Here is a 23,858-nt window from a genome sequence, read left to right as displayed (position 1 = left end):
GAGCTTCGAAATCTAACCTTTTGTTTTCGAGAAGAGTCTGGCCCACCAGCGGCCGAGTGGTAAAGTCGCTGAACATTGATAGTTCGGTCCGAGGTTCGAATCCCGCGAACGGGCTGGCTGCATGGGCGTTTTCGTGGTTTTCCCCATGTGTAACGTGTATACGAGCCAGTTTCCCTTAGAAAGTCCTCCACGAAAAGCATCCCTCCCTTTAGGCAGATAGCCTTCGAGGCTTTGCCATAATCACACACACACACACGGGAAGAGTCTGAAGGATATCCGCTGCGTCGGCTCTTATAGAAGCGGCAAGATGACAGGCCTTAGCTTGGGAATCCCATCCATTCGCATCCGCCACGATAGAAAATTGTGTCTTATACACCTGCCAGGAGGTCTTCCCATCATTTGTGGATAGCTTCAGAGGTGGACGAGCAGGCATTGGTAAGAATTTAAAATCATCACTCCTGCTCCCTGCCGACGCTACGAATTTCTTTAAAGTATCCATTTCTTTGGCAACTGCAGAAACTCTCTCATCAATTTGTTGTTCGATTTGGTGTTGGACGGCACAAACTCTTCCTTCAATTCGTTCCTCCACAGCAGAAACTCTCCCTTCTATATGTTCTTTTACAGAAGAAACTCTTTCTTCTATTTCTTCTTTCACCGAAGAAACTCTTTCTTCAATATGTCCAACTTTATTTTCAACTGCGTCAATTCTGCCTTCCATAGCTTCAAATTTATTTTCTATTATGCAAGTAATTTCTCTTTTCATTTCTTCTTGACCAGCTTGAACGGCTTTCATTTCATCCTTAACGGATTCCTGGCCCAATTTCATTTCTTCCTTAACGGATTCCTGGCCCAATTTCATTTCTGCTTTAACGGATCTAATCTCTGCTTTAACAGAGTCTTTCATCTCTTCTTTAAATGATGCTTGGCCAGCTTCCATCTTTTCTTGGAATGCAGCAAAAGCACTAATGAGCTGTCTCAATTGTTCTTCCATCGCTCTTCTTATTGGCATTCAAATCCCAATTCTGACACCAAAAATTGTTGCGTGCGTACGGGTTCGTTATGAAATGAATGCACAAGTCCGATGAAAAATGAACAAAAATTTATTATTATCACAACAAAAATGCTTAAATTTTCTCAAATTATCATGCAGTATTACAATATCTCACAGTAGTTTTCTTTTAACTACTCAAATGTCCAATAGAACGTAATTCAAAACAGCTAAAGAACGCTAATCCGCGAATTCGCTACAATCAACAACAGTAGTTTTCTAAACAACAACAAACTAAGCAACTACTACAAACTGAGATGTTTTCCTCCTTTTATAAGATTTTAAAATCACGCGCTAGAATTTTCCAGTACTTTCTCGAAATCAAAAAGAGATATTTATTTATTTAATGCACGCGCTCTTGTATTTTCAATTTTCCGGCTTAGCTTTCTTTTAATATTCGTCACGCGCTGCACTGCGCGAGAAATAAAACCATTTAATTTATAATTGAACTAACATTAGCTTTTTAAATACCAAATTCGTAACACTATTAATATAAACTAGTATCCCCAAGTAGCACAGCAACGTCATAACGATGTTGCAAATTTGCCGCGGATGTCGTTGCAAAAACGTTGCAATATGTCGTCTTTAAGACGCCCAGATGTCCGCGAACATCAAATGTTTTGCAACCGTTGCAAAGACGTCTTTGCAGATGAGGTTTTTGTCGCATAGACGTCGTTATTGCGTCTTTCGAAGGTGATATTTTGGTTGTAAAATGATCGTATGACGACGTCTTAAAGACGCCTAACTGTTCGCCAAATTCCACCTTTTTGCAACAGTTGTGAAAATGTCGTTATTATGTCCTTGTGCTACATATTGATTTATGCAGAAAAATAAGCTTAATAAATAATATATTTTTCTTCGTTTTTGAAATTTTGTATTCCTTGTATTTATCTAAAGTTTAAATATTTTATTATTTCTTGAAAACCAAAAGATACAATTTTTCCTCTTTAGAATAAATATGCATAATTAATAATAGCTTTAAAAATTTTCAGTACTTTAAACTGTATTTTTTAAATAACTTAAATTCCAAGTCACGATTATTTAAGATTTCATCATTTTTTCTTAATCCTTTAGTATGTAAGTGAGAATAATTGAAAGTGGTTATTATATATATATATAACATTAATAGTAGGTTTTAAGTAAATAAAACTCAATCAGACATAAATAAAAGTAAAGATATATATGTGGGTAAAAAAAGAGCGTTTCTGATTATAACAGCATTATCACATTTATTTCTGTTAAATATCAGAGACATTGAAAATTGCCCCTGGCATGATGAATTCGGAAATAGTTCTTAAGGTAACATAATCAGTATTACATCTGAATTCAATTATAAATTTATTCGTATTTTAAAATAAAAAAATCTAACCATTAACTTCTATATCCCCAAGATATCCAAATGAAACACTGTATAAAGTAGTTAATAAATGTGATCAAAAGTATTTCATACAAAAATATATCTAAATCTAATAACCAAAAAAACTTCCCATATTCATATCTAAAATGAAATAATAACCTAACAAACAACGTATATGACAGCACTATTTAAGAAAAAACATGAACTACCAGTGTTTGAAAGTATAAATAAGCAGAAGGAAGGTAACAGAACTAAAATTTCCAATTAATAAAAAATTATTCGTGTTTTTTTAATTGTAAGCAAATTAAAAGTGCAATAATTATGGATTGCAGTATTTACTAATAATGTTGATGTTTTTAACACCATTTCTTTCGATCATATGTTAATGTGTTTACATACTTTTAGTTTCTACATTTTAGAATAGTGGTAGATTACAATGATTATTTCATGCACTTTATATAATCAATAACTTTTCCTTTTGTTACTGTACAGAAATAATATAGTATACGATAGTAAACTAAGTACTTTAAAATAAGCTCTTCGTTAAATAGCACACGATGAAACTTTTTGTTTCTATTTATTGTGAATTTCTTTGTTATCACAAGCACATAAAAAGTAAGCGAATAAAATAGAATATACTTAAATTTAATAAAAAATTAAACCTAATTTCCAACCTTCATTTATTGAGATAATCTAATAAACATTCATAACGGCAATATTTAAATAAACGCGAATTACACAGTCTTTGGAAGAATAGATACCAAAAGAAAAGTAATAAAATTCCAATTTGCAATCAATAAAAAATATTTAGTGTTTCTTAATATTACGCAATTAAATATCACATAATTATAAATAACAATATTTTATAGTAACGCTAATGTTTCTTTAACACTAAGGTGACCAGACGTCCCCTTTTAGGCGGGATAGTCCGGATTTCAGACTTCATGTACCGAGGTCCCTTGCTTGTCCCGGCGGGACGCCTGTTTGTCCCGCTTTTCTGCAAAAGAGACTCTTAAGGTCAATTAACTCGAATTGGAAGCCACGGCGCATTAGTGACGCCTCGCTGATGCAAAGAGGCTGATGCTTGCTTCCGATAAAGCTATGATGTTATCACTCAGAAACGCGGGCGGCGACGCGTTGCTGGCTAAGGCGAAGAACAGCATGCACGGTATTTGTCGCCGAAGCTCCAAGCCGGCCTCGAAGTTCACGTTTATCAAGAGCCCATTAAACGAATATCGTTTTAAATTTGTTTAAACTTTAAAGGAAAAGAAAACATTTTTTCGCGCAAATAAATTAATTAATGGATTAGTTATTTTGAGCAAAAAAAAAAGTGCGCAAATCCGAGCTTAAATTATCACGAAAAGTCAAAGAAAGATGCATTTAGTTGGGTTGCGTTAAAGGAGCCACCGTCGTGGGAAAAAGTACAAGAAAACGTGCAACTTTTTTCTCTCCGCCTCCCCCTCCCAAATTTGGATTCCTGCGTCCCGCTTTGCCCTCCGGAAAATCTGGTCACCTTATTAACACTATTTTTTCGATCATACATTTCATACACTTTAAAATCATTAACTTTTCTGCATACTATAAAAAATACAACATAATATAAAATGTGCATTATTATTAATTTTAATGTATTCCTTGTATTTTTCTAATATGTTATTACATATACTATCTAATTCATCTTCAGTCATATTAAGTACCAGTCCAATAATTTCTTTCTATTTTGAAACTCATGAACATACTATAACAGCTTGAATTGTTGTTGCTTCTGCATGGATTGCATTTTCAGCAAAATCAGAAAATGCCTTAACGTTGTATGTTGTTTTGTGTTTTATATGAATTAATTCTGAGCACCAACACAATAATCGATTAATATGAATGATATACGATATGGCACTTACGACGTTACAACGGAATCGCTAATCCGTGTACCCAAATATTGCACCGCTGGGGTCACTGAAGATTAGAAAAAACCGCCATATAATTTTAATCACTGGTAACACAGGAAACACCAAAACAGAACACTATTTCATTGTATATGTAAGATTTTAGCAAGCTGCATCCGATATTTTCTTTAAACGATGCATCCAAAATTCAAAATTTTGGTGGTGTCTTGTAGAGCAGATATTCACAAACAAAATAAGCAGAAATTCGGCATTACCGCGAAGATTTCTCCTTCATTCAAAATAAACTACCATCACTATATTCTTCTCTTCCTGTATACGATTGCATTAAACCTTTCGACGGTTCTTCTGATAATTTAATAGAATCTTTTTTAAATGGCTTAGAAGAATTATTTCAACTGAATAGAATTACGAACAATGTTCACAAGGTTATATTTACAAAAAATATTTATCGGGATTGCTAAAACATTTGTAATGTCAATATCGTCATATCCCGAGTGTACCGTATACTAGGATTAAATCAAGCATTTTTTAAATGCATGGAGATGGACAAAAACGTAACAAACAGTTCATCAAAACTTTTATGGGTAATGAATTTCGTATTTTTGTTCTCAGTTTCTCTAATTTTGATGTCAACATTTATGAGTAATTTATCAAAGCCATTAATTTTGTCGTTTTTCGTTAAAAGTTAATATTTCTTTCTCCTTTTCCATTAATTTTCCGTCAGATATTTTGGACAGCCGTTAAATATGCATGGATATGCAACGTCTTTTAACATTGAACGTTTTCTCGGAATTCTTAAAATCGCTCATTTATAATCGTGAATACATCTTCCCGCACAATCTTATCTTCGTGAAAATTGTACTTTTGCTCAGTATGCGGCAAAAATGTTTCATATTATGTCAGCATATTAATTCAAATAAATTCGTCCTTACTTCAAAAATAATAAATAAAGTCATATTCAGCAGTAAAATGATTGCTAACATGTGATTTGCATTGGTTTCAAAAATATGATTTTTTAAAATATATAAAATGCATAACTTAATAACTTACTTTATACATTTGTTTCATTTTTAAATATTTTGCTATAATATTTATAAAAAAATATTTTAAGTATTAATTATTTTAACGAAATTTTAACAATAACTTAGCACGTATTTTTAGCACTAATTAAAATTAATAATTCAAGTATTTATATTAAATTTATATTTCATTAGATGAATCTACCTTAAATTAATATATTTAGATGAAATAAAGTAATGAAACATTGCAAAATAAATCTTATGCGGACTTCAAATTCTTAAAAGAGCAGATTTAGTCTCTTTTCATTCTAAACGTAACGCTGATGAACTATGAAAAATATGCTTATTAACCGCCAGCTGCATAAAATAGTTATAAAAAAGAGAAAATTATGCACTCAAATATCTGAGACCAGCTAATATACTAATTTCACATATCCAGCTAATAATGAGTAAAGTTGCGTGCGTACAGTGCTCGTAATAAATTGAATGCACAAGCCCAATAAAAGGTTAAAAGGTTAATAAAATTTATTCTTATCAAAAGAAATAGAACGCTGGTTTTTTCCTCAGATATATTCGTACAATATCACAATACCAGACAATATAATCAGTAGCTATACTTTAACTACTAAAACGTTAAACAGAACGCAATGCACAGTAATCTAATCCACAGAAAGCTAATCCGATCAACAAAATAGTAGCAGGTAACTAAATAACTCGTATAACAGTAACTAAGCAACTGGGAGCTGAGATATTCTCTCTCTGGCATTTTATAAGCTTTTTAAATCAGCCACGCGAGATATTTCTAGCTATTTCTGGAAAGCAACAAGAGCAGAATTACGGTTAAGCTAACCTAATAGTCAATTACATTTATTCAAATTAAATATAAATTACCGAGATGAACTTTTATTCAATGTTAAATGCACGTGCTCTTGCATTTTTAATTTTTCCGGCGTAGCTTTGTCTTAAAATATGTCTCGTGCACTTGAAAATAAAAAAAAATAATTATAATTCTACTAAAAATATATAACTAAATACGAAATTCGTAATAATAATAACTGAAATCAGTCTGCGTTCATTGCTTTTAAATCCCATAGTTTTTGAATTAGTACGAGACTAAATTTGAAAGAAAAATTAAATACCTTAGGCTTTACTGAATAACAATACAGTACTGGGTGAAAGATAAAAGTGTTTTTATTCGGGCAGATGCAATACATTTCTTTTAAATCGCTGAATTTATTGATTAAACTCGAAAAACAAACACATTGCGTTTTGCCCAATGGCAAAATTTTAAGTTGGTGAGTTTTCTGTTTATATTTAAAGCATTACATTTTACGGTTTGCAGAGTGGCAACAAAAATCTTTTAAATTACTAAGTCTGTTTAATCAAAAGTTCATTAAATTCTCACAAAATAGAAAATAAATTAAGAAACAAATCGAAATTTAAAAATTGAATTTTGACGTGTATATGTTATGGATCGAAAACTATGTGTGTTAAATATTCGGGGGCTCTAGATGCCGCAGTTTTTTCACAATGCGAAAGCAAACCTAGATATCTTTCATTATTTCTAAACGGAGTTTACACATTTTTAGAACAATTTCGGACCCGTTTAATTAATGTTTTGAATCTAAAGAGAATTTTTAATGTTCCATCTAATAGCCCTTTCTTCGAACTTAACAAAAGCATCGTTATTTTCACAGGTTGCTACCGACGTTGGTTGCTGCAGATTTATTTAAAGAATCTGCAATTGATTTCTGCGTTGGCAGATTATCTGTTGCTGCTAACAACTTTTAACTTCAAAAACATTAGACATAGTCTTTCTTAGGTATTCCTTTGGAGTCTTCTTTTCATTTAGAAGAGATGATTCATGGTTTTTCTCTTTTAGTTTATTAATACTGCTTATTTTGCACTTAGAAGTTTTAATACCATGCATTTCAAAACGCTTTTGAATTATGAAATAGGAATATTTCTCTTCTGAAATTCAAAATCAGATCCATCGATCCATGGCTTGTTTACGTGTGACATTTGAAAACATAATAAATTTAAAAGCAGCAGATGATATTTCAAGTAATAGGTTGTTGCCAGAAATTTTGATTCCAAAACATTTGCTTTTTTTTTTTTTTTTTTTTTTTTGTATCTCTTTATTGAAATCATTCTAAAAATGTGTAAACACCCTCTGTAAAACAGATGTTTTTATGGATGGAGGGGAAGCCATTTTCCCCCTTTGATTTATTTCGCAATCTAATCTCTTTATCATCATTTACAAAACTCTCATTTTTTTTCCATCTGAATAGATCGTGAATAGAGGATTAATAAATCTAGTCAAGCATGTTGTACAATTGTATTGGGATGAAATTATGTTTTCATTTCTTGCGAATCTTTTCTCTTGTGTAAATACCATCAAGGAAAAAAATGTGTGAAAACAAATCAATATTTTACTTTATTTCTCACTGGAATGTATTTTTATAGGTGTTGTTTATTGCTATTGTTTCTTATGCTAGATGTATGTTTATAGCTTTCTGAAAAGACTTTGCATTCTGATTTGTTCGAAGTAACAAACTGTATTTATATTAAAACAAACTTTACATTTTATTTAAAATTAAAACTCTCAAAGAAAACCTTTTCCGTGAAATCGGAGATATGTCCATGAATTCTGTAAGTTCACAAATTCATTTTTTTAGTACAACAGAGACCTACCTCCATGTGGTGTACCCTGGGCAACGTTTATCGGCGAAATGGTCTATACCAGGGGTACCGGTATAGACCGGTGGTACGCAAAGAAGAAAAGTATTTTTAATAAATTTAAAAATTAAAACTCCAACATCCTGACTGAGTTTTTTTCTCTAACTCTTGTAAATGTATGCGATCTGAGCTTTGCTTAAGAGTGGTGATGGTAGTAGTACTTTGTAGTGGTTATATTAAAGGTTTTCAGTTTTTGTTTAGATGGTAGGCGTTAGTAGAAAAGGTTGAGAACAGTTGGTCTATACTTTTGGCATCTTCCATACATTTTTGTCTCGCTCGCGAAGATATCGGAAAAACTGGAGTCTCAATGAGTCTCCTGCTATCAGATTCAAGAACAGCAATTCAAGTCATTGGCTCTTTAGAAGCTTCTATATCAACACATCTTCAGTACCAAGAATTGATCCGAAATCTATTGCAGAAAAATAAGAAAATTAGAACACAATCGATCCCTGGACACATCAGCATCCATGGAAATGAACAGGCAGATTTCTTAGCACGAACAGGTGCATCACTATTATAATCAACAAACTGAAATATGTCATATCACTCAATAAAGCTAAATATAAAACAATGAATGAACAATGAAACAATGAACTTTTGGATAGCATTAAGCCGAAACAATGGAAGGTTTAAGATCTCGCTTGCCTGCCAGAATATCCACAACGTATTGTTGTGGCCCTTTTTCGGCTACTTACAGGCCATGATTACATAGGCGAACATTTTTACCGAATTAGTATATTTTCTCAACCATTTTTTATACTATATGATCTTACGGAACCCATGAACAGAGCCTAGCTTCGTCACTGTTGGACACTCCTTGGTTATGACTCCGAGACAATATTGTATTTTACCTTGCCATTAGAAATAAAAAATTACAATAGTTTTCAAGGTAATATAAAAGCAAAAGTCATCAGAACTGTATTCTGAACAAAGAAACAGAAAACAATATGACTTAAAAATTCGAGTGGCATCACTAGTTATTTTACAAAATATCCTTGACAAAGATGATGAAAGTTTCTGTTTTTAACCTAGGAGAAAACTAAGAACGTCCAAGAAAACTCATTTATGCCTATATTAGATTTCTTAGGTTAATAAAGCCGCATCTGTATTGATACAGATCTATATCACATGACAATAAATAAACAACTGCTTAGAGCAGATGATTCGAAAAGAGATTTTTCGTAAAATCTGTCGTCAAGAAATCATTACTACGTAATCTAAAATTTATAAAGTGCTTAGAAATTAAACAGATCAGAGTGCTTAAAAAAACAGACCAGAGATTCGAATGATGGTCGAATGTGTTTTGCGTGCAAATAAATTAAATTAAAAGTGACATTTTTTACACAAACACTATGCATTACATTGTACTACAATCAGTTGTGTTCTTACGTAGTAAGATAAATTAGATAATTCTCATAAATTAGATAATTAGTTTAACCTTCTCAATATTTGTACAATAAAATTAGTAAAAACAAAGGGGGAAATATATCAGTAAATACGCTAGAGATGTGTGTGTGTGTGTGTATATATATATATATATATATATATATACAATCTGCTACAGATACTACAGTGTAACACTAGTCTATAATGTAAGACAAAGGTAGCAACATTTTCATTCCAAAACGTGTAACTGTTAACGCAGTAGCAATCCTGTCAAATGTGCAGTAAAACGGACAAGAAAAGTCATCATTGTAGCCTTATTGATCGCTATTTTACCGATATAATACTAATTACTAAGCTTACCATACTGATTGAAAATATTATTACCAGTAAAACATTATCTGGCAAATGTGCAAAAAATTGCCTGTAAACTCATAACCTGCTAAAGTGCATCAAATTATGCACCATTAACCGCAGAGGCTGTACTTCATTTATATAGAGAATCTGTGACATTTTTCACACAAACAGCCTGAAATACCAAAGTTATCCTAAAATAGACTTTGGCAGTCAGAGCAAGTCTGAATAAAGGACTCGGGAGCTACTTTAGTCAAATTGGTTTCCTCAATTATAGAAACGATATAAGATGTGGTTAAGAAACACCTTATTTATTCATATATATGTAAAATATAAAATATGAAACAAATTTATTAAACTTGTAGGGTTCCTCCTTTTTATCTTGTTAACTGTAATGTCGAGGAACCTAGTGAACTGCTAAGCGAATATTCGCTTCAGGTCCAAGAACAGAAGAGTAAACTCAGGATGGGTTAATTCCCCTCTATTAGCTCAAAATAAAGATTTAACAGTCGTCCCCTTCCTCAGGGCGTACATTAAAGCCTCCACTTGGGCTTAAACTCAAAATATAAGAAATAAGAACTAATGCCTAACTAAAGAGATTTAGTCGAAGCTAACTCAATTCTAAACTTGTTGATCTGTAATATTAAATTAGACAGCGAAGATATCAAAAGGCACGTAAAACGGACAAGAAAAGTCATCATTGTAGCCTTATTGGTCGCTATTTTACCGATATAATATTAATTACTAAGCTTACAATACTGACTGAAAATATTATTATCAGTAAAAACATTATCTGGCAAATGTGCAAAAATTGCCTGTAAAATCATAACCTGCTAAAGTGCATCAAATTATGCACCATTAACCGCAGAGGCTGTACTTCATTTATATAGAGCATCTGTGACATTTTTCACACAAACAGCCTGAAATATCAAAGTTATCCTAAAATAGACTTTGGCAGTCCGAGCAAGTCTGAATAAAGGACTCGGGAGCTACTTTAGTCAAATTGGTTTCCTCAGTTATAGAAACGATATAAGATGTGGTTAAGAAACACCTTATTTATTCATATATATGTAAAATATAAAATATGAAACAAATTTATTAAACTTGTAGGGTTCCTCCTTTTTATCTTGTTAACTGTAATGTCGAGGAACCTAGTGAACTGCTAAGCGAATATTCGCTTCAGGTCCAAGAACAGAAGAGTAAACACAGGATGGGTTAATTCCCCTCTATTAGCTCAAAATAAAGATTTAACAGTCGTCCCCTTCCTCAGGGCGTACATTAAAGCCTCCACTTGGGCTTAAACTCAAAATGTAAGAAATAAGAACTAATGGCTAACTAAAGAGATTTAGTCGAAGCTAACTCACTTCTAAACTTGTTGATCTCTAATATTAAATTAGACAGCGAAGCTATCAAAAGGCACGTAATACAGCCGAGCGTAGTAACAGCTTAGAGAGATTTATACCAAAGGCAAACGCACGCTATTCAGGAATCCTGATTCTCTCTGGCAAAATCAGTGGAACTTGACTTAAATACTATTCTACTTCTCATCTGCATTCAACGCGATTCTAAAAATTCATTCTGGTAATGAGTTGTAAGCTAAAGCTGAGAAGGATAGGAAAGAGGTATAAACTTAAACTAACTGTTATAAAGTTTAAATATACCTTACAAACTTAATTGGAATCAATTTATAACAGATATTTAAATTCATAAATTTTAATTAAATACATACCGGCTTCAAAGAATATGCTTTGCTGCGTCACTTTGCCGCAGGTCCCTTCATGCAAACTCTATGTATTGCGACATATGTAGCTCAGTCGCTACTCAGGATTAACATAATGATTTTTTGGCTATAAATAGAACGGAAATGCATACACATTGAGTTTCTCGCTTGCTGTTACATAAATAAACCACGTCTCCCGCTTATGCTTCTTCTTGATTGACTAAAATGTGCACTACGTATATTGAAACTGTGAGACGTGTTTAGCCCTACTAGTGCTGTATCAGTTTTAAACTGAAGAATATTTCTGAATAATTGTTCTTATAAGTGAAATAATAATTAATAACTAGTCCATTAATTAATGATAAATAATTAGTTTTTTATTTATAAAGTAAAATAATAACTAATCCATTAATTAATCCGAAATAATAATTAAAAATTCATACTAAAATAAAATAAGTTACGTAACTTTTAATTCGTTTTAAATTTTTTTATAAATGTACTTTTATAATAATGCTTTTGATGAAGTTTTATCTTTTACAAACAACTGTTCCACTTGTAATTGTTTCCTATTTCTCAACAACACTTCGTAGAGCTTTCTAGATTCGAACATCGCTTTTTGCTTTATAGTTTTCGCAGTCAGTTTCTGCCGTTCTTTTAATAAAGCGCATATATATAAAGCCAGTTTTTATGCACATTTTATAAATATTCTTGTAAATTCACACACATTCTAAAAATAAGTCCTCATAATTTCTCTCATTAATTTCTGAATCTTAATTAAAGTTACATTCCTTTGATGCTTCTTCTACATAAAAGCCGCGTTTTTCAAAAACTTTTAACTAATTTTAAGAATTTAACCCCTTGCATTAACTACAGTATGCACCACGGCTTCTATCAAAGATATTAATACTTATCTCCTTCGAAGTGCTTACATTTTCCCATTATTGAGTTCATGATTGACTCAACATTTGTTTTATAACGACACTTGAAAGCTTTTATGATATTCCGTTAATTCTATAGTCATTAGGCTTCTTTTTGAAGCAGAAATCGTGAAAAATGTACAATGCCCTCGGCGTGACGCAAATCTTGACCTCTCGAATACGCGCCGAGTGTGCCACAGTTACACCATGAAGGGATGCAAAAAGGAGGTAGCAAGTAGCATATATACTCCCCCTTATAAAGGGCAACTAGAAATTAGGAGACCCAATGACCATAGCCTGGTGGTCAAGAATCTTCATCCACCACTTTTGTTTTAGTTCGGGCCCCACTGTTCAGTTTATTTATTTATTTATTTATTTGAAGCAGAAGATATGAAAAATAAGCAATGCCCTCGCCAGGACTCGAACCTGGACTTATCGAATACGCGCCGAGTAAGCTACTGTTACATCATGAAGGCATGCGGAAAGAATACCTAATATTATAAAAATATACTTCATAAAAATTATAAAAATACTTTATAATGCAAAGAATGTTTCAATCTTTAATATACGTCGAAAAGTGCCTGCCTTTATGATCACATTATTTTAGCCATTTTAACGTCATCGGTTGAATTACTTTTTGTCACGCTAATGAAGGTTTTAAACCAATGTAGGATACGCTTCTGTCTGTCACTGCATTTTCTTATAGACCTTTTCTTAAGTTTACCAGTTTGATTTGCAATTGAAAGAATCTGTTGATCTTTTTCCTTAGTATCCTTCTTTTGGTAGCTTGCTAGAGACTTTTTTAATTTCGTCTTAAATGACACTTTCTCTCGCAAAGCAATTGTTTGACACCGCTTTCTAGGTGATTAAATAACTCTGTGTTTCTAAAGAAGCTATACATGTTATATAATTGCCGGGAGGGAAAGAAAAGCTATACAAAGTAGTTACCAACTGTTGACAATCAAAGAAATGAAGAAGATATTTTGCTGTCAGTTCTAGTGACTGTTAGAAAAATATTTACTGTTGGTCAACTTTGAGTTTAAGAAATTTCTAGACTTGGAATAATAGAAACTTTACATTAAAAAGTTTATGTTAGCAACATACAAAAAAGGAAATGAAAAGGACATTCCTAATTATGATCTTGAGATGCTATTCAACTAATTAGCACAAAGTAGCGTTTGCCCAGAAGGACTTTTAGTCTCAAAACGGGATCTTTCGTTGAATCGCTATAAAGGTCTGAATCACTTTTCAAATTGTTGCCAACAAATAGTATCGTCCTGTGTTATAAAATAAATTAAATAATGAAAAATATGCGTGTTTTTTCCATTGTGAAAAAACAACGGTTCCTAGAGCCATCAAGTTTTGAATAACGCAGTCCACCATCCAAAAATGGACACTTGGAAGTCCGAATTTTGAATTTCGAATTTGTTTCATTGTGTATTTCAAATTTTGTCAAAATTTTATGAATTTTTGATTAACAAACTCAACGATTCTACAGTGAGCAATAGTAACTTAGGACAGAAAACAAAATTTTATCTCTACCGCGCTAGACTGTCTATCGGAAATTCTAAAGATAGGCTGTTTTTAAACATTTTTAGCCCAAAGGACCAAGTGCTCTCGAAACGTGTATGTGTATGTAAAGGAAATAAATGCCCCTTTGGGTGTAATATGAAATGTGAAAGTCTTCAGAATTTTTTATATATTTTTTAATTTACGTTTTAAAAAGGGTATCAATTTTGTTTGTGAAACTTGAATGTTCAATTAACGGAAAATAAAATATGTGTGTGCAATTGTTATAGCTTAATGGTTTATCAGTTAATGCTGCGATGAATATCACAAATTCTTTCTCTAAAGGGAAATAATTTGTGAATAAGATAATTGTGTTTTCTTTCTCTCTTTTTAGCTGTAACTTTTTATGCAAAAAATATACTTCATCGCAGTAAAATACATTATATTGTGCATTATATAAGCCACATTTATATGTAATTATCTGGAATGTTTTTAAAAACAATAAAATCTTGAATGTTTTGGAATCTTTTGCACGTTTTTTGTGTTTTAATGTACTTTTTGCTAGTATTTACATTCATTTTAGAACAGAAGACATTTTATTGTTCTTAATTTAAGTACTATGCAACAGCAACGAAATTTAAGCTCTGCCTGGATATTGCGTTACCAATTTCTACCAATGCAGCATACCTCGCAGATAACTAGTTCCTTGAGGTTTGCAAAGCATTTTATTGAAAGTTAGAGAGTTTAAAATATCTGAGAGAAATGAAATCCCGAAATATGGTATTGTTACAAAGTTTCGAACAAGGGCTAACCAAATTAAGGCCAGTATCCAAGATTGTAAGTAAGAATTTTTAGAGAGGAAATCCACTTCTTTATATGAGAGTATTAAAAGCCTTATTTAATATGTTCGGCGCTCATTAGATGGTGAAATGCCACTATATGTGTCCGAAGTCACTATTGACTCAAAATGATACAATGATGAAGATCTGATCATGTATTCTTTCCTTCAAAAATCAAATACAGTACCTAGCCCTTGAAGATCATCTTTCACGAATGTTTCCCGCTTTTGGGGCTCCAGAAATGATGATATCTGAGGTGAAGAGCAACCTAATTTCTTAACTGAATTCAGAAGAAGGAAGAAGTATTCCTAAGATCATTGTTGTGAAAATTGTTGTGTAGAGAATTTGTCTGATAGCGTTATAAAAACTATGATTTTCTGATTTATGGAAATCTTAATTTTCATTTGATTCTGAATTATTTATTTTAAGGCTTTAATTTTGGGGGGAAAAAACAGATGCTTCTGGGAATATTATTTAGTTTAAAAGAATATTATTTATTTTCTTTTATTTGCAAATTTTGTACAAGCTTTGATTCATCGTGAAAAGAAGCAGGGAAAGGGAAGCAATTTTTTTTGCTAAGTCATGATTTCGCGCGCTTTGTCCTTTATAATGTTCTAGAAGGAATTTCATTGTTAGTTGACCTTAAGAGAGGAAGTACGTGACAGAAAGGTCAAAGGTTGCTACTTGTCTTTCAATGTAAGTCATTCAGGTTTTTGGCGATTGAGGGTCCGGTTGTTGGCTAAGTGAAGAAGGGCGCGCATGCGCGATCACCCTTATTTCCGCATTCTGGGGTTGAAAACGCAAATTTTGCCAAAATTAAGGGGGCGATAAGTGAAGCCATAGTGGGAGCCCGCGTTTGTGAAGGAGACGAAGGAAATTCGAGTTGGAATCACTTACGGGCTTGCTGGACTTTTGGACATTACTCTTGAAACTTGCTTGAAAGCGATAGAAGGGATGTAATTTACGGAGAGAGATGTTTTCCGGCGGGGAGCGGCAAATATGCTCCTCGGCCGCGTTTTGGTTAAGAGGGGAGACTTACTGACTGGCTTGTGGAACTTACTTTGGACGTTACTCGTGAAGCTTGCTCTTGGGATGAGCAAGAACAGGCGAGCCGTAATTGCCTAGAAAAACGTTTCTGGCCGGGAGCTGCAAACATGCTCCCTTGCCGCGTTCTAGTAAAAAGGCGAAATTGAACCGGGGGAGGGACTTAAGACTTTCAAGACCAGGCGGATAGCCGTGCTGGGCAGCAGTGCTCCTGTTTCTGTTTTACAGACTTAAAAATAGCTTCGTCATTATGAAAACCAGTTACCTGCGTGTTGACTTAAGACTTTCAAGACCAAGCGGATAGCCGTGCTGGGCAGCAGTGCTCCTGTTTCTGTTTTACAGACTTAAAAATAACTTCGTCATTATGAAAACCAGTTACCTGCGTGTTGACTTAAGACTTCCAAGACCAAGCGGATAGCCGTGCTGGGCAGCAGTGCTCCTGTTTCTGTTTTCCAGACTTAAAAATAGCTTCGTCATTATGAAAACCAGTTACCTGCGTGTGTGTTTTCGCAAATAGTGCCCGGACAGGACGATGTCTTCTGAAACTTCCATTTTGTGACCGTAAAGATGAGCCCCGGCGACGTCAACGCTTATTAGGATACGAGTCCTTCACTTCAAGATGTCCACCCAAGATAAGTTTTATTTTTTTTGTGTGTGTGTTTGAACTTTAAGTAAGTTAAAAGCAACGTCGAATCTTAAATTAATTCTCAGGCCTTCAATTGTTTCCCTTTCCCTTTTTAAATTACCAAAACAAACCTTAAGTTTTTTTATATGAATTTAAATGAAAAAAAAGGTAAATGACAAATTGAAGAATTCTCCTTAGACTCTCTGATGAGGATAAGATTTTATTTTATTGTGATGTAATTGAATAAACTGATATTTAATCTGGAAACCTATTACAGTATGTTTTCTTTATATATTTAATATGTTTTTCCTATATATCTTGTATATGTTTTTCTTATGTTTTCGATCCTCTCACGGCGCGGTCCCGGGATGCAATTTTTACAACGCAAATGCTTTAAAAATTCACTATACGATCACTAAAAGTTTGGTAATTAGCAAATTCTTAAGAGTTTAGTTTCCTCCCTAAGAGGAAGGAGAAACCTTTCACGGCAAGTAGTTTCTTATTTAACAATGGGCCGTGAAGTAAAGCTATATTTAACAAAATGCTGGAAAAGTGAAAGAAGTTAAGAATTTTTAGAAGCGTGATAAAATCGTCTTTTCGGAAATTAGTGGATTAATTAACTAAAAATGCATGTCCGATCACTGATATCCAAAGGAAATAGGTTAAGTAACAGTAAAAAAGTAACAATAATTTTTAGAAAGCAGAAATTATTATTGAAATACTATTATATAAATACTGAAATGAGTAATGAAATACTATTATATTATAATTTATTATTGAAATACTTTTATTATTCTCACGCTTATTTTGACCAGATTTTTGGAATAATTCTACACTTGCATTCAAATTTGAGAGAATTTTTACATCTGGTCGATTTTCTCCAAAACTAAAGCACAGATTTAACGAAATCTCTTACGGATATAGGTTAATGCAAAAAAAAGATCCTCCGTACGTCGGTCATGGTATGCACACATTATTGTGCCTAAGGTTCTTTGGTGTAGGAATGTTGAAAACACAGAGTGCAAGACCGAACAAAAAAAAAAGAGATTAATATGGTTCCTTATGAACAGTCATACAGATCTCACAAAGAATGTTTTGAATGACTAGAACTGAGGTAGTTGCCCCATTGCTGCAACAGTGCTACAATGGGCTTGGAGGTATGGGAACAGAAAACCGAGTTGCTATATTGCGATTAAGTTGCTATTGTGTTTCAGACATTTTTATATGGTTTACAGCTGGATATCTGAACGGCCAAATCATCCACTTAATATCCTACTGAAACCATCCAACTGATACAGGCCAAGGGTCATTTGTGAGTAAAATAGCGGCCCAGGATTGTGGTGTTATGCAGTAAATTTATATACATTTAAAAACTAAAATTAAAATTAAATCCAAGCACAGGTGACAGGTGACGGAGGACGGGGACGCCTGGTGTCTAACATAGTTAAGCAGGCATGTGTCCCGCGTCCTCCCTTATTTAGAAGCAACAAATCCCTGGAGCCATAGAAGGCTCCACCGGGAGTTTATAATAATTTGAAGCATAGAGGTTACAGTGTCATACTGGAGGGGTTTCAGCTTTACATTGGTGATAAAATAGCATACTGCTGTGATTGTACATAGATGCATATAAATATAAATAAACATAGGAGAGTAACAGAGAGAGAAGATAGGAGAAAGGATGACAGTAGCAAAAGTGAGTAAGAGTAGAGGAGATGTGAAGAAAGAGCATGTGGACATACACTAGCAAAAGCAATAGCATTTACGCATTCATTAATACACAGCATTAACACGATAATGCGCATAAACAGTACATTCTGATTTGGGAGACATGCCCTTGATATCTAAATATATGAACAATGGAATATGTTTAAAAAAATCGTGCAGTACACCGATGCGGTACTTACAGTACTTAAAAGTGCACAAGACTGGAGCAGATACACGATATTTACAGATACGCTGATGCTAGTTATTACAAGTACACAATTCCTACAATAGCAAATACGTAATATAATCGCTAACACACTAGTATACATGCGCAAATACATGATATTTACGAATATGCTGGCACTAATACTTACAATTGCATGATACAAGCAAGTACGCAATTACACATATACAAATACCCTAATATAGATACATTAAAAGCAGATACACCTTTCAGTTACGTCGATTATAATATTGTATAGAAATCGTAAATAGGGGGACAATAGCTATGCATGTTGATATATAAATTGAAATATAAATTCCTATTATGTAAATAATAATGCTATTATAGAAATGCTGGTGTTGTGGATTATTCTGGTAATAAACAGATATAAGTGCTTGCAATACAATACTTAGCGGTGTCAATACTGAAGTAAATGCATGATTTTTACAGATTCACTGATATTAATATCTACAGGTACACAGTTCTACGGAAGCAAATACACAATACAATCGAGAATACGCAAATACAAGATATTTATAAATGCGCTGTCACCAGCGCTAACAGGTACATGATACTACATGAAACAGGTACAAAATCAGATTCGCATTACAAACGCAAATACGCAGTTACTCATATACAAGTATGCAGATACACATGCTCTTTATAAATAAAAGCCACAAGTGCCGACAGGTGCACGTATTTACGAAAATGCTAACGCTGAGAACAGGAGGGCAATAGCCATACAATGTTGGTTGATATATAAAATTTCTAATATTAAAATATGCTATTATTGAAATACTGGTGATATTGAGACAATGAAATAGTGTTATACTTGCAGTACACCGATACAGGTGCTTGCAGTACAACGCTTACATATGCTGGGGCAAATACATAAATAGATAATATTTACAGATACGCTGACAAGTGCACTTACAAATACGTGATACAAACGCAAATATGCAAATTCACATGAGCACACAAATACATATACGCATTAAAAAGCAAATACAAAAATGCTAACAAATGCGCATGCTTACAACTACGCAAACATTGTTGTGTTTGCAGCGTCATCTCATATATGTTATCTATAAGATCTTATATCTTATAAATAACATATATGAGATGATGAAGTACAGTTCTAAACTCTTTTTTTTTTCCTTTTCACCCCCTTTTTTTTAATGAATACCACAGCAGTTATAAGATTTTAAAAAAAAATCCAAGCACAGTGGGACCTTTCAAAAGTGTTAGTTACCAATAACATATAAACTGAGCCATTTGCGTTCAATCTATAGATCATCACTCTGGAGCATGCATTATTTAAATTTAAATTACACTGAAGTACAATAATGCCCGTTAAGACTAGATTGACGCCAGTATCAGTGTTCGTCAGGACCATGAAATGTCACTGTTTACCCACAGATTGATGTTCATTTGTGTTTAACCCAGGGGTAATAATTATCTGACAGTGCAGTGACTTTGGATACATAGCTTTTAACCGATGTCCGACAAAGCAACTGGCCGTGAGTGCCTGTCCTGTCAAGATCACTAGTGACCTACAGATTGAGAGGTCAGCCCTAGGTCACTATAACGGATGCAATCACCATATGATAACCATAAAAGGTATGAGTAAGTTTAGATCAATTTTTAATTTTAAATGAACCTATTTCTCACCGGTAAATATTAAGGATAATGATCACTGATAACTTACGTATTTAGAGTCACTTGAAGGCAACCCATAAGTTGTGCACTATTGCGCAGCGCAGTAAAGTTCGGTAAATCCTTAAATTAAATCAAAGCACACCAATGCCTGTCAAAATTGTGAATCACCAGTGCCTATCAATATCCAACAATGTTTCGGGTGACCTAAAGCTTAAGGGTTACTTGCGGTCAACCAATTCAGTACAAATTAGAACGAGAAAATGCGTAAGTTTAGATAAATTAAAATTAAAATTATCTGGAACCCTATTTCATCCTGAAGGCTTTTGGTCATCAGTGGTAGTCACTTTTCAGTTATGAAGAAGCTGACAGTCACCTTTCCACACCAGCAACCTACAGATTACCAGACTGGGATGGTGCAGTAAAATTAGATAAATTTTGAAGTAAATACAGAAACCAATGCATCAGGATTCGTCAAGTTAGTTGGTTACAAGTCATTAAAGTCATATAAAAGCAAAAGAAAATAATCATGGTAACGGTAAAACAACGCTGACTGCCTAACCCATGATTTCCCTCTGAGGGCCCATCTCGGCGCGGTGAAAGAGCTGCAACGCTCATCGGATGGGGAGTGGTTAAAAGAGTCCACCATCAACCTGCGGGTGGCTTGAAGAGATCTTGGTGGTATAGCTAAACATCCACTCACAAAGCAGAAATCTATAGTGAGTTCTCTGTCCTGGCTCCGCAATGATCTTAATGGGGTCGTCTTGTCGGGGCAGGTAGGAGGGAATATTACAGTTGGTGATAACGCTTTTGATGAAAAAAGTATCACAATATCTTCACTAGAAAATTGAAAGAGATTCTTGAATGAAGATCATGTTGTCTAGTTTTTTCTGATTTTTATTAACATCACACACAAAAGGCATATTAGACTGAAAAATCCGAGAACAGTAATTAATCCGAGATTAACAATAATGCGTAATTAATCCGAGTACAGGAAATAAAACCAGCCTAATAAACCAGAAAATATGTTACACCCAAATCCAAAGTCCAATTTTTATAAACATTTCCCGCAAGGCCTGCTGGGAAAAGAATTCAAACGACCGTTAATCACGCCGGTTAATCACGCCGTTTGATCACATGATCATTCTATTTTTAACAACTTGCCTCCCCATGAACCATAGGGGGATCATCAAACTGGTATATAAACAGTATACATTAATACTACAAAAACATTCGTATTCTAGACACAAGAAAAAAATATATATCATCTAAATAACTGAAAATTCAAATGAAGCATTAAGCAATTTAAATATAACATTATCAAATTCAAAAAAGCAATATTCATCTTTTTAGAAGATTATTCAATGGCCCCCTAAGAGAGCATACCATGACTCTGTGAATTGAAGTACGAGAGCATTTCGAAAAGTAAAGATACACCGTACGCTAGAGGAAAATAAAAGTTTTGGTGAGCAAGTTGGCAACACAGGTGTTAACCTTGAACCGTTAGCGGTCACTAGAAAATTGAAAAAACGCATTTCAACGTTGATTCTGGTTGGAGTAGGTCGTGTTTAAAATGGCTGCGCTGATTCAGAATCCCGCCAAATGCGAAGTGCACTCCGTCATACGTTTTCTTCATGCAAAAGGTCAGCGACCAGCCGATATTCACAAAGAAATTGTTTCTGTTTATGGGAACATTATGAATCGACAAAATGTAATGAAATGGCGTCGTCATTTCTCTGAAGGTAGGACCGATGTTCATGACGAACAAAGAACATTTCGACCATCTGTGATCTCTGATGCCCTTCTTCAGAGAACAGAGGAAGCAATTCGTGCGAATAGACGTCTCAAATTGAAAGAATTGCATCAGATCATACCGGAAGTGTCAATGACAACTCTTTATGAAATTGTGACTGTCAAGTTAGGGTACAGGAAATTGCGTGCGCGCTGGGTTCCAACAGGCGGCAACCTTCTATGACTGTGGGATACAAAAGCTTGTGCACCGAATTAACAAATGTTTGGATAACGGGGGTGATTGTGTTGAAAAGTAATAAATAATCCAGTTAATAAGATATAACTGACGTTTTCTAAATAACTGTTTTTTTAAGAATGCGAGCCATTGTCTCTTTACTTTTCGAAATGCCCTCGTACATTTTAAGTTATTAAATTTGTGCATGGAAGTTACTAGAATTACAAATTTTAGCAGAATAATTCAAAAAAATAATAAACAGCCATAAAAAGATTTTTTCACAATACATATTTTTAAATTAACACTGAAAATAAAACTTTAGTTCTGAAGTTCTAAATTGTACAAATGTTGTACAGCACGTCTGATAACCGATGATTCGGTTTTTACCTCGCAAGCCCTCTTCGAGATACAAAACGTCAGAAAGCAAGGAAAAAAATGCATCCTGACGTCATATTACTAACTATTTCCAGATGAACACTTCTTGTAACAGCACAGGTTATCAATAGAATATATTGTTTGTTTTTACTATCTTTCAGAAATAACGGACTAGCATAATCGATCCCAATAACCGTAAATGGGGCTGATCGTTCCACTCGAAGAACTGGTAATGGAGCAACCATCTGGTGTCCTGGAGAAATGCTGAATCTTTTGCAAATAACACATTTACCTAGAAGAGATTTTATAACTTGTCTGGCCTTTAGTATCCAGTATTTTCTCTCACCTGCATCAGAGCATGAGATACGCCGGAATGAAAGACTTTATTATGGGATTCCCAAATCAGTAATGCAGTGAGTTGAGATTTTAACGGTAGTATAATAAGGTTTTTTTCATCCCTAGAATAAATGAGTTTTCTCAAGGCTTCCTGTCACTCGCAATACATCTTCATAATCCAAAAATGGGTTTAAGCACAACAACTTAGAGTCCTTTGGTAAAGGCTTTCCATTCTTCAAACAATTAATTTCCTCAGAGAAAAAGTCCCTTTGAACAGCTTTAACCTAAAACTGTTCAGCACGATTATATATTCTTCAGTAGTAAGAGGACCCATTGTACTAGTTTTCCTCCTAAGAACATCAACAAATCGCAATATCCAAGAAGTCACCTTCAGTAGTTTGTGTAAGCAACTAAACTTATTAGCATCAATTATCTGTTTGGAAACAATTGCGGAACTAATTATAGCAGAAGATTTATATTCAGCTTCAATCTCCTGGTTTACTGAGTCATATTCAAATCTCTTCGGCTGGGGCCAAGTCTTCTCCAGGTACAAAAACCATTTTGGGCCCTGACACCATTTTTTTTGAAGTTAGCAAATCTTTGCTAGTTAATCCTCTTGTTCACAAGTCCGCGGGATTTTCTTTACCTATACAGTGCCTCCATCCACTGGGATCGGTAGTTTCATGAATTTCTAATACTCTGTTTGCTTCCACTTAGGTGCCGCGCCTTTTATCCAGTGTAGCACAATTGTTGAAACACTCCATAGAATAATCTCTTCTAAATTTTTAAAAAGATTTTTACAATATTTGGCTAATCTTGCTGCAATTACTGCATCCATTCTAGTCGGGGCAACGTCACCTTTTTAATTGGAGCAACTCGTGATTTGGAAGCTATCAAGCTAGTTTTACAAATGCCATGCGATGTCTTAAGTATGCAACCTAAAGTATGCAACCGCTCCAAAAGCTTTTAATGAAGCATCAGAGAATATATGGATCTGCAAATCTTCTTCCTTCTTAAGATTTGTGCCAAGAAAATAATGTCGAGGAATTTGCAAATTTTTAAGTTCTTTAATTTCATTACACCAGGCTGGCCATTTTTCTTTAATTTCTCCGGAAAACATCTCATTCCATTCTACAGCTA

This window comes from Stegodyphus dumicola, chromosome 6 (genome assembly GCF_044657685.1).
Source record: "Stegodyphus dumicola isolate Sdum_Otavi_A_Nest chromosome 6, ASM4465768v1".
NCBI lineage: Eukaryota > Metazoa > Arthropoda > Arachnida > Araneae > Eresidae > Stegodyphus > Stegodyphus dumicola.
This window is presented reverse-complemented; position numbering follows the sequence as displayed.